The 14,195-nt window shown below is 36.4% G+C and overlaps 1 protein-coding gene across 1 annotated transcript in view; it reads right to left on the bottom strand.

Moving 5' to 3' along the window:
- LOC121314142 (integrin alpha-1-like) overlaps positions 1-14,195 on the bottom strand; it is a 59,926-nt gene that overhangs the window by 44,541 nt on the left and 1,190 nt on the right. The window lies entirely within an intron of this gene.

Genomic DNA, 14,195 nt, shown 5'->3' with positions numbered 1-14,195 from the left:
AATTTCAGGACATTCTGTGCTAGTATTTAACCTGAGAGCTTGGTTCTCTGCATGGATGTGTAGATGTGCAATGCCTGGACTCTTTACTGGGATCTGTACCTAACATCGCTTTGGGTTCACAAAGTATGGAAGGTGTCACTTATTAATATTGGTGCACAGAGTTAGATAGGCAGTTAGGCAGATAATTGTGATGATGACTGCACTGGGACTATAATGCATGGTTTCAATTCATTCTCAAGGAAGAATATTCAGCAGCACTTTACATTACTTACCATGTTATTATGCATAGTTACAACACATTTAATGTGTACTTTGTTTTACATGATATAACCCTAACCCTAACCCTAACCCTAACCCTAACCCTAACCCTAAACCCTAACCATTACAGCTGTATATTTACACTTATCATGCAAAAAGATTTACACATTAAGCACATTGTAACTATGCATAATAACATTGTAATGGTGTGTAAGTACACATGTATTTACTAAGCAATAATGTATATACAGTGTAATTAGAAAAGTGTTAACAAACATTATAATCTAAAAACCTGCTCAATGAAAAGCAACAATCATACTTTGATTGCAGTCTGCCCAACAAGATGCTGCCCTTGTAATGATACCAGCAGTACATAACCATACAGAGTGCTGCTTTCAGAATCACGGTTTACTACCTAGCGCTTCACAACGGAAAGCACAGCTAGGGACATTATGATTTCCAGTTCCAATTAAAACTTCATGCTGATATTGTGCTCAGCTCTCACCAAGATAACCACCAACTAAGGCATAGTTTCTTTTACTGTAAACTAATGTGATCCATCTGCATTTCCTTGCATCTGATGATGTAGATATCCTTCTGCCTGGTGTTTTTGGCTGAAGTGTAATGATGGCTCCAGGGATCAGCCTATTTTGCCTTCCTGGCACATCAGCACACACAACGGCCGCAATGCTGGCTCCAGGGATCAACCACAGTGCTGCCTCCCTAGCGCATCAGCATGACAACCGCCTGGATTGAGCTGAATAGGGTCTTCAAGTGGGCACCTTCCATCCTTGATATTTCATTGACCAGCCCACAATACCTTAAGAGGGCTCGACAGTCATTCTGGCATCCCAGCATCGCCACCCCAGTCCCCATCCCCCACTCAGCTAAGCCTAGCATACTTACCTTCCTTCACATTAACGTTTTTTATTTATACTGTGCTTGAGGTTCCCAACCAGAATCTTTTTGTCTCAACCACAGTCTGTTACTTCTCCTCTCTGCTGCTTCAGATAAGTTCTTCAAGTGACACAACTCTTGACCATTGAATCCAATGTCTCTGAGAAACCGAGTTGTGGAGTGTGCCCCACCTCCACTGGGTAAACCTGGACTCTTGCACCTCGCTGTTTCGCTTCAGCAGCTAATTGACTGTACCAAAGTTTCTTCCTTTCAGACACCTCATCTACAACATCCTCCCTTGGCACTGATAATGCTACCAGGACAATATCAGGTCAAAGATTAGCGGTGGCAATCTCAGGTGGGAAGATAAGCCATTGTCCAACATTTTCCAGTCTCTAGCAGCTTCCAGTTGACCTAGATAAGTTTTGGTTTTAATACCTTTTCTTGGGGGTTGCTCCCCTGGATGTAGGAGTGTTGTTCTTCATGTGTTTTTGTGGCAAGATGGCTTTAGCGGTGATGTCATACCCGGAAAAAACACACAGCAGTGCGAGTGAAATGAAAGTGAATCCACAGCAGACTGGGGTAATGAATGTGCTGATGTGCTGATTTCATAAATAAAAAGATTTAACAAAACACAAAACACTTTGTAAAATAAAACGGCACAGTATACAAAACAGACAAACAAAACAAACAGACACATAAGAACATAAGAACGCTTACAAACGAGAGGAGGCCATTCAGCCCATCTTGCTCATTTGGTTGTTAGTAGCTTATTGACACAGAACAAACAAGTATCGTTCTGATGCTCCAACACACATAGCCATTGTTATTGTTTTTCAGTCTCCTCTCTCTACTCCTGTTCTCCACTCACCAACCACCCAACCCAGAGTGAGTGAAACACTGCATCTTTAATGCAGCTCTACCGAGACTCGATTGCTAACCAATCATTCAATTGGAATCTCGGTACATCTGCACGTGAACTAATTGTGCTCCCCATGCTTCCATACTACTTCCCACTTTAATCTGCATGTGGAGTGATTGTGCAATCCCTGTACCTAAATACAATTATATATTTTTAATCACTCGTGCTAACCCACAAAACACTGTGCACCCCGCCACAGTCATATATTGCTGACATTTTACTTTAAAACTGTCGACTTCTAATACAGCCAGTGGTTTTACTGCACATAACCTTTTTATCATCATTAGTCAAAGACAGCTGACAAACCCTTCGATGTCTGAGTTTACATAGGCTTTATTCAGCAGTGCCCACAGTCTGCCCGCAGTGCGCTATTTCTCTTTGAACTGGGAATTTCGGACATTATTGCTTCACTTCAGATGGATATTGTCTTGTTTTAAAAGCTACGTGTACAGTGCATTTACATTTTAATTTGACTGCAATAACAAAACAAAATAAAACTACAGTTTGTTGTCTCAGGATTTGATAATGCCTTTGTTTTATCAGGGATTATTTTAGCAGTATTTGGTGTCTCAGAAAACCTGAAAAATATTTTAATGATTCTAGACATGGAACTACTCAAAAGAAAAACTACAGCTAATACCTTGACAGGTCTGACAACAGCAAAGGAAATAATCTCCTGTCAGTAATACCAAATGACAAGCTGTGAGTCAGTACTATAATTTACAGATGCCTTGGGTGTGATTGAGCAGTACTATTGACTATTGAATAATAATAATAATAATAATAATAATAATAATAATAAATAATAATGTTGCACTTTAAAATACTTAAATAAGTTAATAAAAAAGATCAATCAGGAATTTATGAAGAAAAACAACTGAGATTGCAAAAAGTATATATATAAATGTATAACAATAAAATAATTTAGTTGAAAATGTCATTTGAACTATACTACTATTGTTATAGAGATGTACCGGGCTTCACATCAGACTACTGCTATTACTGGTACCACAAAGAAAAAAAATACTACGTGTACAACTGTACAATTAATACTAATATATGATAACAACAGAACTGTTGGATATATAAGGATGTTCCATAACTCTGATCTACAGATTTTACAAATCCAACATTTATTTTACAACGGAGTTGCTGGAGGTCAGGGTGGTAACCCTTTATCAAAACAAGCCCTGTTTTGTAATGGGAAAGCCCATCTATGGTATGCCCAATAGGAATGCATGGGCAGGGTCATGTATTTATTTCCAGTCTTTTGGATCATTTCCAAGTCGCATCTAGTGTGTATTGACAATCGAAAACTTTGCTCGAGTCCAATGTGAATGTAGCTTTACTTAGAGTTAGAAATGTGTCGGAACAGTCACAGATAAGAGTCCTCTTATTACTATTAATGTGTTAGAGTAGCCACGGATAGATGTTACTTTATTGCTATACATGTTTGTGGTGCACATTTACATGATTTCCTGTAGACAGGAAAGTGGTGTCATCTGCATACAAGATGAGCGTGTGATTCTCCACAGAGTCTTAGCTAATTAAACAGATCTCACTCCTTCATGTGTTGTACATGCTAACAGTCACTGACTGAAATTGAATGTACAACTGTATGTGGGTTTTTGGTATTTCTTCAGCATAGCCCAATAACTTTAGAACTGAACATCATCTCATTCAACAAGGCCCAATAACTTCAGAACTGAACATCATCTCATTCAGCAAGGCACAATAACTCCAGAACTGAACATCATCTGTTCAGAAAACCCTCTGATACTTTGAGTTTTTTTTTTTAATCAGTTGGCTTTTCTATTTTTCAGAACACACCCACACACAATCTCATTCTTAACCACACATACCTTTAAAACCTCACTCAGGTGTCACTGTTGTTTTTAAATTGTATCCACATGGCTTGTAAAGAAATGTCATGTCAGCCCATTGAAGTGAATGCAAAGGTAAGGGCTGGATCTGAACAGCAAACCGTACGGTTCAAAGATGAACGCCTTACAGTTTAAATAAAGCTCTGTAATCAAGAGGTGAGTACAGGTCTTCTACTGATGTCAGTATTATTAACTAATCAGCCACTATAGGAGGAGATTCATGATGTGCTGAATGATATGATTCATACCAGTGTCTAAAAAAGTGTGATTTAATTATAAAATACAGCACTGTATTGAACTTTTTAGAGATATTAACACGTACAGTAGTATTCCACACAGTTGGTTTGTAAATACTTAAACGTCTTAAAATTACATTTCCAAAAAAAAAACAAAAAAAAAAAAACACAGCAAAATAACAGAGCCAAAAGAATCCTTGCATTTTGTCATTTAGACAGTGGAATGGTTTACAGATTCCTGAGCATGTGTTGCACATGACAAACTGAGCTGTTTCTGTTAACCCAAATGCATGACAGCACTGAAGTGTGTTTCAAAAGGCACACACTCCAATTTTTTTTTTAGATAATATTATTTTTTTAAATGCGTAAAACAATGTCCTAATATATGAATAATATTGTATTTACATTACTATAGGTAAAGTAGCAACAGAGCTGTCTTAAAATCTGATTCAAGAAAAAAAAAAAAAATATGGTACTATGTTTTTTTCGTCAACAACCATTAAATAATAATAATAATAAGAAGAAACATTACCATTCCAGTTCCAATGAAGACCCAACAAACCCATTAAATAAGACAAGCAGGTATAAAGCAGACAAGGACATGCTTGTGTCTTTTAACTTAAAACAAAGGGACAGTTTGTTCTTTTTGGAGAGCTTTTTATTTTAGTTGAATCCAGATTAATTAAAGTAAAATAACTACTAAATAGATCACAGATGCTGGAAATGTAGTAAATACATTTTTTATATTACTCATTAAAGTACAAAGAGCTAAAAAATAAATAAATAAATAAATAACAATCTTACACAATATCCCTTAGAAAAGTTTCTCATACTTGCATAGTGCAATACAATATAGTGTAAAGCACAGGTAAGCATTATAAATGGGAAATGCATGGGAAACCTACTATATTACAGTGCAAATTCACCGTGGTAAACCTTTATAAGAGATGCCTTGCTATCATTTTGGAGGTACTAGTCCAGCAAATGTTTCATTGCAACACTTCCAGTCCAATGCATTCTACTTCCATTGGTCTGAGGAGCACAGTTTACATTTAAAACATGTCCTGGAAAAGCATGCTGACTTCCTTCAGTGCTTGAGAAGATTGTAAAAGGTCTTCCCTAAAGGACAATGGGAGATCTACGAAGTTATGGTACTGCATGCTGGATAACATTTACTGGAAGAGTTTTATTAGCTTTATGTCCTTGGGCATATTTTATTTCACCATTTTTCTTAGTTTTCTTTATTGTTTGCAAAACCCAGTTCTGACCAAAACAAATCATGTGAGCATTTCTATTTTCATGGAAACACATGACAAAGTCAGTCAGTTTAGTTCCTACAGCTGTCTATAGAAACAAGAGCTCGAGCAGAAACCACTAGTTTGATAAGTAGACTATACTGTACTCTGACTAGCAGTGTGCTGTATTGCATTGCAGTTTAGTAAGTAAACTATACTACCTGCCTCTATAAGAGGGCATTATCACAGCAGCGAGACCTCCTGCTTCAAGTTCACAGATGAAGATTTATGTTTCAATTTACAATGTTAGGAGCTTGTGCAAAAGATAGATTCAATGTTTACTTGACACTTCCTTCCCCTTGGCTCCTGCTATGCAGGCTATGTTGTGAATGTATTTCCATTGTATTGCTAGTACTTTGTAGGACTGCTTTGAGGAAGTAACAGAAACATAATGGGGTCTAATTTTGCAGCTGCTATTTTCTATATAGGTTCAATTTTAAAAAGGTTGAAGGATTATTATTATGTATTTCCAATTAGAGATCGCTGGTAAAGGTTGTGACCACACTGTAAAACCTGGTCAGGCTGTGGCCTTCTCGTGTTGCTCTCGAACTAACATGGGTTTGAATCCAGGTCTCTAGAGAAAAAAGACTAATGATTTTCACAAAATATCTGAACCTTTTTTTACAATTTTAACTTCATGTTTATTTGCACTCACATCACCATTTATTTTATGTGTTTACGTATTTATTTGTTTATTTAAGCAGGAAATGTATCCATTGAGACCGGGGTCTTATTTTACATGGTGGAAAGCAACAAAAAGACAATTACAAGCAACACAATAAAAATGTATGTGGTTCAAACGTAATCCGCAGCAAACAGAGATCAAAGAACAGAAGAAATAGGACATTGTTAATGTGGACTGAAGGAGACACATTGGCAGGAGGTTCTAAGCAATTCCCAAATCCAATCTTTTAAATCAGAGAAAGAAAAAATGATCAAATTCCATCTTTATACTATGATGGAAACAATTAGGCTGTTGATATGCAAAATATAATTCTCCCAAACGTGTTCAAACCCTTGGAACAAACAAATTAAAAGAACAAAAATGAAAAAAATAAAGATATGTTGCAAGGCCTGTTCTTGTCAGCTACATCACATGACTTTGCCCTGAATACATAAGAAAAGTGATCTGCACTGCAGTTGCCTGCAAATGTTGAAAATCATGTTTTATATTATAGAGGAGTGAATGGAAACAACCCTATAAGGCTGGAGTACTGCAGCATTGGTGTTTCAGAATGATTCTCGAATAAGCAAACCGCTAGATTGAACGCTAGTCATACTGGAACGAGACTGTCTGTATTAAGACTAATCTGAGTAAAGTGCACATGTTTATGTTAACAGCATGATGTGAAAGTCACAGTCTAAATATCCCTGCTAATCAACCACAACTTACTGCTGAACTAATTGAGATGTAACACATCTCTTCATTGAAAGTAAACTGGAAATCTTGTTTAAGAATAGCATTCATTGAACCGTGGGTTAGTGTTTGTGCTGTTCAAGCATACTAAGTAAAAAGTTGCGTGAGAAAGAAATTAAATTTAAAAAATGCAAGTCTCCAGGAACTTGTCCGAATAACTATAAGTATGATTATTTATACAGGTGCAAGTACAGTTATCCCCTTATTGATAAAGTGTTATTAATCCCTTCATCAGTCTTGTGTGGCTACAATATTATAGATCATGTCCATTTTCAAAACCAGTAGTCAAGATATTTATTGTATTTGTGTATTAAATGGAAGTCATTAAAAAATAAAACTTGTTATGTTTTTTAACCTGATGTTCAGAAATGCTTACCAGTTTTAAAAATGTCTCAACCAAAAAACATACCCCCCCCCCCAAAAAAAAAAAAAAAACAGAATCCCAATCTATGAGAGAGATTTATAATGTAACATTACATTTATATGCTGCTGTCAAGCTAGATTCCTTTAAAAAGCTGAAGATGTTTTTTGCAAAATAAGCTGCCACATGTTCTTTCACATTCATACAGTGCAACTCCTGCTTGTTACACACTGGCTGATTTGAGCCACATGTGACTCTCAAACTGAAAACACCTGCAGGGCATCCCAGATCGGAATTTACAAGCCTTGATTAAAACCACAACAGCTGTGTGGAAATACATTGGAGGCAGTAGCAGAGAAGCTACCCTGCACAGGTTCTCATTTCAGCATTTCAACTCACCTTTACCCCTTGACAGCCAAACAGAAAACAAGGTTTAACATAAGAACATTAATGCTTGTGGGTTCACAGCACCAATTAAAAAGATCTTAGCAGCCTTTCATAAGAACCAAAACTTGAAGCAAGAGATTTGGGGGTCATTTTTATCTATCATTTGAGTCTGTAAGGTATCCCGTGTGGTCTGTGTATAGGGAGGAAGCACTCAGCATACAAGTATGCAATAGCAAAAAGGTTTTTCTTTAATAGTTCCACAAGTGCTCCAGCGAAGTACAAAAAGCAACTACTTACAGCATTTCCCACAAAAATAACAAAATAAATCATATTAGCAAGAGTATTATTTCCATATAAGACAATATATCAGGGCCCCAGCAAAGGTCTGAAAAAACCTCTCGCCTCGCCAACCACTAACTGCTCCCCCTGTCCTCCTTTTTTTTGCTACTGGAAGTGGGGAAACAGCCATCTTGTGGAGGGAATTATTTAAGAACTTCCCTGGGTACTGACTTCCTATAGTCAGGGCAGTACCATTGAAAATTAAAGAGGGTGTAGCGGATTTTAATTAAGTATCCCTTTGCTTGTTTAAAGCTGTAGTTTTTAATGCACATGTTTGTTAATGTTTATTTAGGTATTCATTGATTTATATTTGATTTTTTGAATACTTTTGTATTTATTTATAATTCTAAAATGTTTGGTTTACTTTTCCATAACCACCTATGTAGTTAGTTCAGTCTGACTGACTGCTATATATATATATATATATATATATATATATATATATATATATATATATATATATATATATATATATATATATTTGTGGTGAGTTTGGTTCCCGTCTGGAAGGAAAACAAAATCTGGACACCCTATCAAGCCTCGGGTCATCAGTGTTGAGTATAACACCTGCTTTAGGTGAATGTTATTTGACAATAAACTATTTTATTATTTTTTTTTTGTTTGTTTGTGCCTTGTTCTTTTTTTAAAAAAAGAAAAATAGTTTTTTGTACAATTTAGATTTTTTTTTTTTTTTTTTTTTTTTTTAATAAATATAATTTGGTTTTTGCACCAAACTTCAACTGTTCTGGGTGTTTCCCTGCTCAAAAACACTAGCGACTGGCTGCACTTTCCAAAGGAGTCCCATATTAGGAAAATTACTAAAGCATCTTTTCATCATTTGAGAAATATAGATCAACTTTGATCTATTATTTCTGTATCTGATGCTGAGAGGTTAATGCATTCCTTTGTTTAATTGAGAATTGACTATTTTAATGACCTTTATTTTCTGAGATTCCAAAGTATTTGGTATCTTGCTTGCAGCTTATTCAGAATGCTGCTGCAAGAATTCTAACTAAAACCAGAAAAAGTGAGCATATTAGTCCCGTCTTGGCGTCCTTACACTGGCTTCCTGTGCAGATTCAAATTGATTTAAAGATTTTATTTTTAAGTTATTAAGCTCTTAATGGATTACCACTCAATTATTTACAAGCGCTGTTGATCCCATACATTCCTACAGAATCTTAAATGGAAAGAAGTAGACCAAGCTGTGAAAAAAGCATGGTCATCATCATCACCAGGGCCTAATGGAGTTCCATACAGAGTGTACAAGAGTGCTTCTGGAGTTCTACGAATCCTGTGGAAATTGATGAAAGTGGCATGGGAAAAACAGGTTGTCACAAGAGCATGGCTCTGAGCAGGTGAAGTCTTTATACGAAAAGAAAAGGATTCAACAAGCATTGGTCAGTTTTCGTCCTATTTCCCTATTAAACGTAGAAGGCAAGATTTTCTTTGGCATTATTGCTCAGAGATTGTCAACCTACCTATTAAAGAACTGCTTCATTGACACTTCAGTACAAAAAGCAGGCATTCCAGGTTTCCCAGGATGCTTAGAGCACATCAGCGTAATCTGAGCTCCATGTGACATTCCTTATTCACTGAACCATATTCCTAATGCATATGGTTCAGTGCCACATGAACTTCTTTGGGCAGCATTTGATATATATATTTTTTATTTATTTATTTTTTTTTTTTTTAGTGTACCTATGACAATAGCAAATTTAGTGAAAGCCTACTTTGGAGATTTGCAATTTAGTTTTTCGACTTCAGAATTCAGCACTACATGGCAACGCCTAGAAGTTGGAATAATGGCAGGATGTACCATTTCTCCACTGGCTTTTACCATGGCAATGGAAGTAATTATTAGGGGAGAAAAATGGGTAGTGGGAGGAGAGCGCTTGGCTTCTGGAATGCGACTACCACCAATTCGAGCATACATGGATGACATGACAACAATGACTACAACAGTAGCCTGCACTAATCGATTATTTGTCAAATTAACCAATAACATTGAATGGGCACAAATGCCATTCAAGCCCACTAAATCAAGGAGCATCTCTATAATTAAAGGTAAAGTAGTAGATAAAAGGTTCTACATTAATGGTGAGGCAATACCAACAGTGTCCGAGAAGCCAGTGAAAAGTCTAGGGAGATGGTACCACGGGGATCTAAATGACACAGTTTGTGTTGGAGAAGTTAGACAACAAGCAGTGGAAGGGTTGAAGAGCATAGACATCAGCACTTTACCAGGCAAACTGAAACTCTGGTGCTTTCAGTTTGGTCTACTGCCAAGACAGCCGTGGCACAACACACTGACTGTGTATGAAGTTTCCTTGATAACAGTAGAGAAGCTGGAAGCTTTAATCAGTTCATACATCATGAAATGGTTGGGAGTTCCATGCTGCCTCAGCAGTGTGGGATTTATGGTAAAGGAATACTGCATCATCAGATGGAAAGCAATGCAAATGGATGGAGATGCAAATGGATCACATTAGTTTACTGTAAAGCTACGTCTTAGTTGGTGCTTATCTTGGCGAGAGCTGAGTTCAAATCAGCATGAAGTTTAACACCTACTCTCATGTAATGGAAATCATTATATCTCAGGATGCAGGGCTCTTGGTTATTGCAAGGGTAAATACTAATAGTATGGTAGGAAGAGCCTTTTCTTATACGGCTCCTACATTATGGAATGATCTGCCTTTTTTTTTTTGTCAGAGAAGCTAGGAGTCTTGCTGTTTTTAAGTCAAGATTGAAGACCTATTTATATACACAGGCCTTTTTACTATAGTCTTTCTATTATTGATATCCATTATTACTGTTTTATTTATTTATTTTTTAATATACATGATTGGAAATGTAGTCACTTATTTAAAATAATATTTTTTATTGTAGTCTTTTTTATGCTATTATCAATTTTCTATATTTTATTATGCTGCATGTATTATGTTTTTTATGTTTATTTATATATATTTTTTAAAAACTTTTTTTATGTTTTATGGAAAGCACCTTGGGGTCTATGACATAAGGTGCTATATAAATGAATAAAATTAATAAATATAAATAAATAAATAAATAACCCTAATCGCTCCCTGTAAGCATGCACTGTATGTTATTTGTGAGGACAGCAAAAAGCTGACGTAAATGTAACACATGGTCCTCAGCTCTGATACTAGAAACTGGAGCAACAATTTATTGGCATCTGCAATTTCAAATGTACTGTAGGGCATCAACTATAGAGTGTTAGTGGGTCACTGCATCTAATGACAGCTCAAATATAAATATAACATCTGAACAGATATTTGCAAATAGGCTGTGTGTGCCTTTTGACAACAGGGATTACAAGTCTAGTTAGTGGGGCCTCCAGTCCGAACAGAGCTGGAGGGAGCACTGGACTGAAGCGGGTGAAAATTTGGACGTGGTTTTGTTTACAATCCCTGTATGGGCTGAGTAGCTCCTTTCTGGCAACGATTGTAAAGTCATCGCTCTGGGTCACGGAGGTGTCATGCCTAATAAAAACAGTCTAACCTTAATGCTGTCTGTGAGAGAGTGAGTCGTTTCCTCCCCCGCCTTCCCCCTGGCCTGCTACATGTACCCTCAATCAGACCAAACCAGAAGAGCGGTATGTGGGAGTAACATACATACACAAATAAATAAATAGAAAGTATATCAGGTATCACACTGTTCTCATTGTCAGTTCTCCTGATAAAGTCTGGATTTAGCTCCCCAGTAATGAAAGCCACAAGCTTGTGTCACATGTTGGAATGGGATCCAATATAGCAAGATTGACTTGATTATTTTTTATTGCAAAGACACCCAGTTTTCATGAGGAAAGTGTTTTTCATTTGTTATTAATGAGGGAATTTAATGTAACATTCTTTTGTAAAAAAAATTGCGTCCCAGCTAAAGAAAAATGCAATACCAAGAGACGCAAGTGAGTATGAAGATATAGATGAGTAACACTTTACAAGAAGTGTCTCTAATTACTGTATATTTATATAGTATTTATTTATTTATTGCATTTATACAGTGCTTTTTATACAAAAGCATCACAAAGCACTGTACAGAAAAAAAGAACAAACCACAATACATTTATATAGCACGTCACACATACAACTGCAACCACCTAAATAACATATTTAAATAGCAGTATACACAGAATAATAATAATACAAAAGCAGCAATTTTAAAGTTACATTAAAACCCACTAAGATAAGAAAGCCATTTTATAAAAGTGTGTTTTTAGTCTTGACTTGAAAACTGTAACGTTCCCAGCTTCCCTGACAAACAAAAGCAGAGCATTCCATAATTTAGGTCTACACTAAAAAAGCCCTACCTCCCGTGTTGCTTTTGTTGACCCTCAGAATAACCAGCAGCCCTGCATCTTGTGATCTCAGAGTGCGGTTTGGAAGATACAGGGTCAGTAACACTTGCCAATAACTAGGTGCTAATCCATTCAGGGCCTTGTAAGTTAACAGCAAAATCTTAAAATCAGTTCTATACTGCACAGGTAGGTAACCAGTGTAAAGAGGCCAAACAGAGGTAATATGTTTACTTTTCCTGGTTTTTGTCAGAATTCTAGCAGTGGTATTCTGAAAAAAACTATAGGTAGGATACCACAAGTTTTGGAATAACAAAAAAAGTGCATTACAATAATCAATTCTAGATGAAACAAAGGCATGCATTAGTCTCTTGGCATTCCCTAATATGAGTCTCAAATGATAGATCAGGATCAAAGATGGTGAGAGGGTGCAATGGTCAAGCTCATGTAATCCCACATTTGCTTTTAGTTGCTTCTGTGATCCCATTAGCATAACCTCTGTTTTACCTGAATTCAACATTAGAAAATGCTGTGACATTGAATGCTTGATATCTGTAAGGCAAATAGCTAATTACACCCAGGCAGAAGAAATGCCTGGCTTTATGGAATAATATAGCTGGGATCATCAGCATAGCAATGGAAGTTTACTCTGTGTCTGCAGATAATGTCACCTAATGGTAGCATATATAATGAAAACAACAAAGGGTCTAGAATGGAGCCCCGTGGAACACCACAGACAACTTCGGATAAAGCCGATTTTACCTCCCTAATAGAGATTGTAAATACATGTGTACTTAGACATAATTGCAATGTATGGAACTGTATGGAATATATAAACAACATATAACAGAGTCCTCCTGTATTATAATACTACAATAGTAACATTGTAAGCATGCTACTAGCTACTATGTAGATACACAGTAATTCAAGCCTCTTGATGTAACGTGTTACTGGGTGTGGAAAAAGTATTCAAACATGTTACTTGAGTAAAAGTACTGTTACTTGGAAAAAAATGTAATTAAGTAAAAGTCAACGTATCCTTCTGAAAACTACCTGAGTAAAAATACAAAATTATCATATCTTAAAAGTACTCAAGTGTCAGAAGTAAAAAGTAGCTGCCCTTAAATTCTACCAATGGAAATCTGCAGTTACACAACAAGTATACTTATCAGGGGGCACTACTATTTTACACACACCTATAATAATATGCATTTAAATCTCAAATCAGGAATTCTCACAAAAGCAACAACAAATGTCTCAAAAGAAATGATGCCTCTGATATGAGTACATTTGTGGATAGGCTGTTCGTTTTTTTCAACATAGTGTCAAGATTACATTAAAAAAACTGAGCATCAAACATCATCTGAGATACAAATACTGTATGTGACAGTCATGACAAAGCGTTTTCCGAAAACTAATGTTCTCGAACAACTGAATCAAAAAGCTGATTTTCTTAAAACATCACTTTTCTGTGTTTACATGATTAACGATAGAAAATCTAATTAGAATTCAACTGTATACATGGATTGAAGTTTTCAGAAAATGCAGGATATTTTCGCATCCAAAGTATCCTGTAGTAGCCTAAGTATGATTTGAAGACCGGACATTTCTGTGACAGAACGGAGACCAATCCATTAACTCAAGTGCTTATCGAAGTGTCAGGTCGGGAGTTAAAACAGGACAGGAGGGCGAGCTTGTAATTGAAAGCTGGACTATAAACCACAGTACAAGGCAAACATGTTAACAGCAAGACTACTGTGTGGTGCCAAAGGGATTCATTGTGAAATATGAAATGCCCCTCGACCCACAACATCAACAAGATACACAACCTACCATGCCTGGCTTTCCTTAAGGCAAGTGCAGTCAGTAGGGTTATTGTTGATCA

This window comes from Polyodon spathula, chromosome 1 (genome assembly GCF_017654505.1).
Source record: "Polyodon spathula isolate WHYD16114869_AA chromosome 1, ASM1765450v1, whole genome shotgun sequence".
Taxonomy (NCBI): Eukaryota; Metazoa; Chordata; class Actinopteri; order Acipenseriformes; family Polyodontidae; genus Polyodon; species Polyodon spathula.
This window is presented reverse-complemented; position numbering and strand designations above follow the sequence as displayed.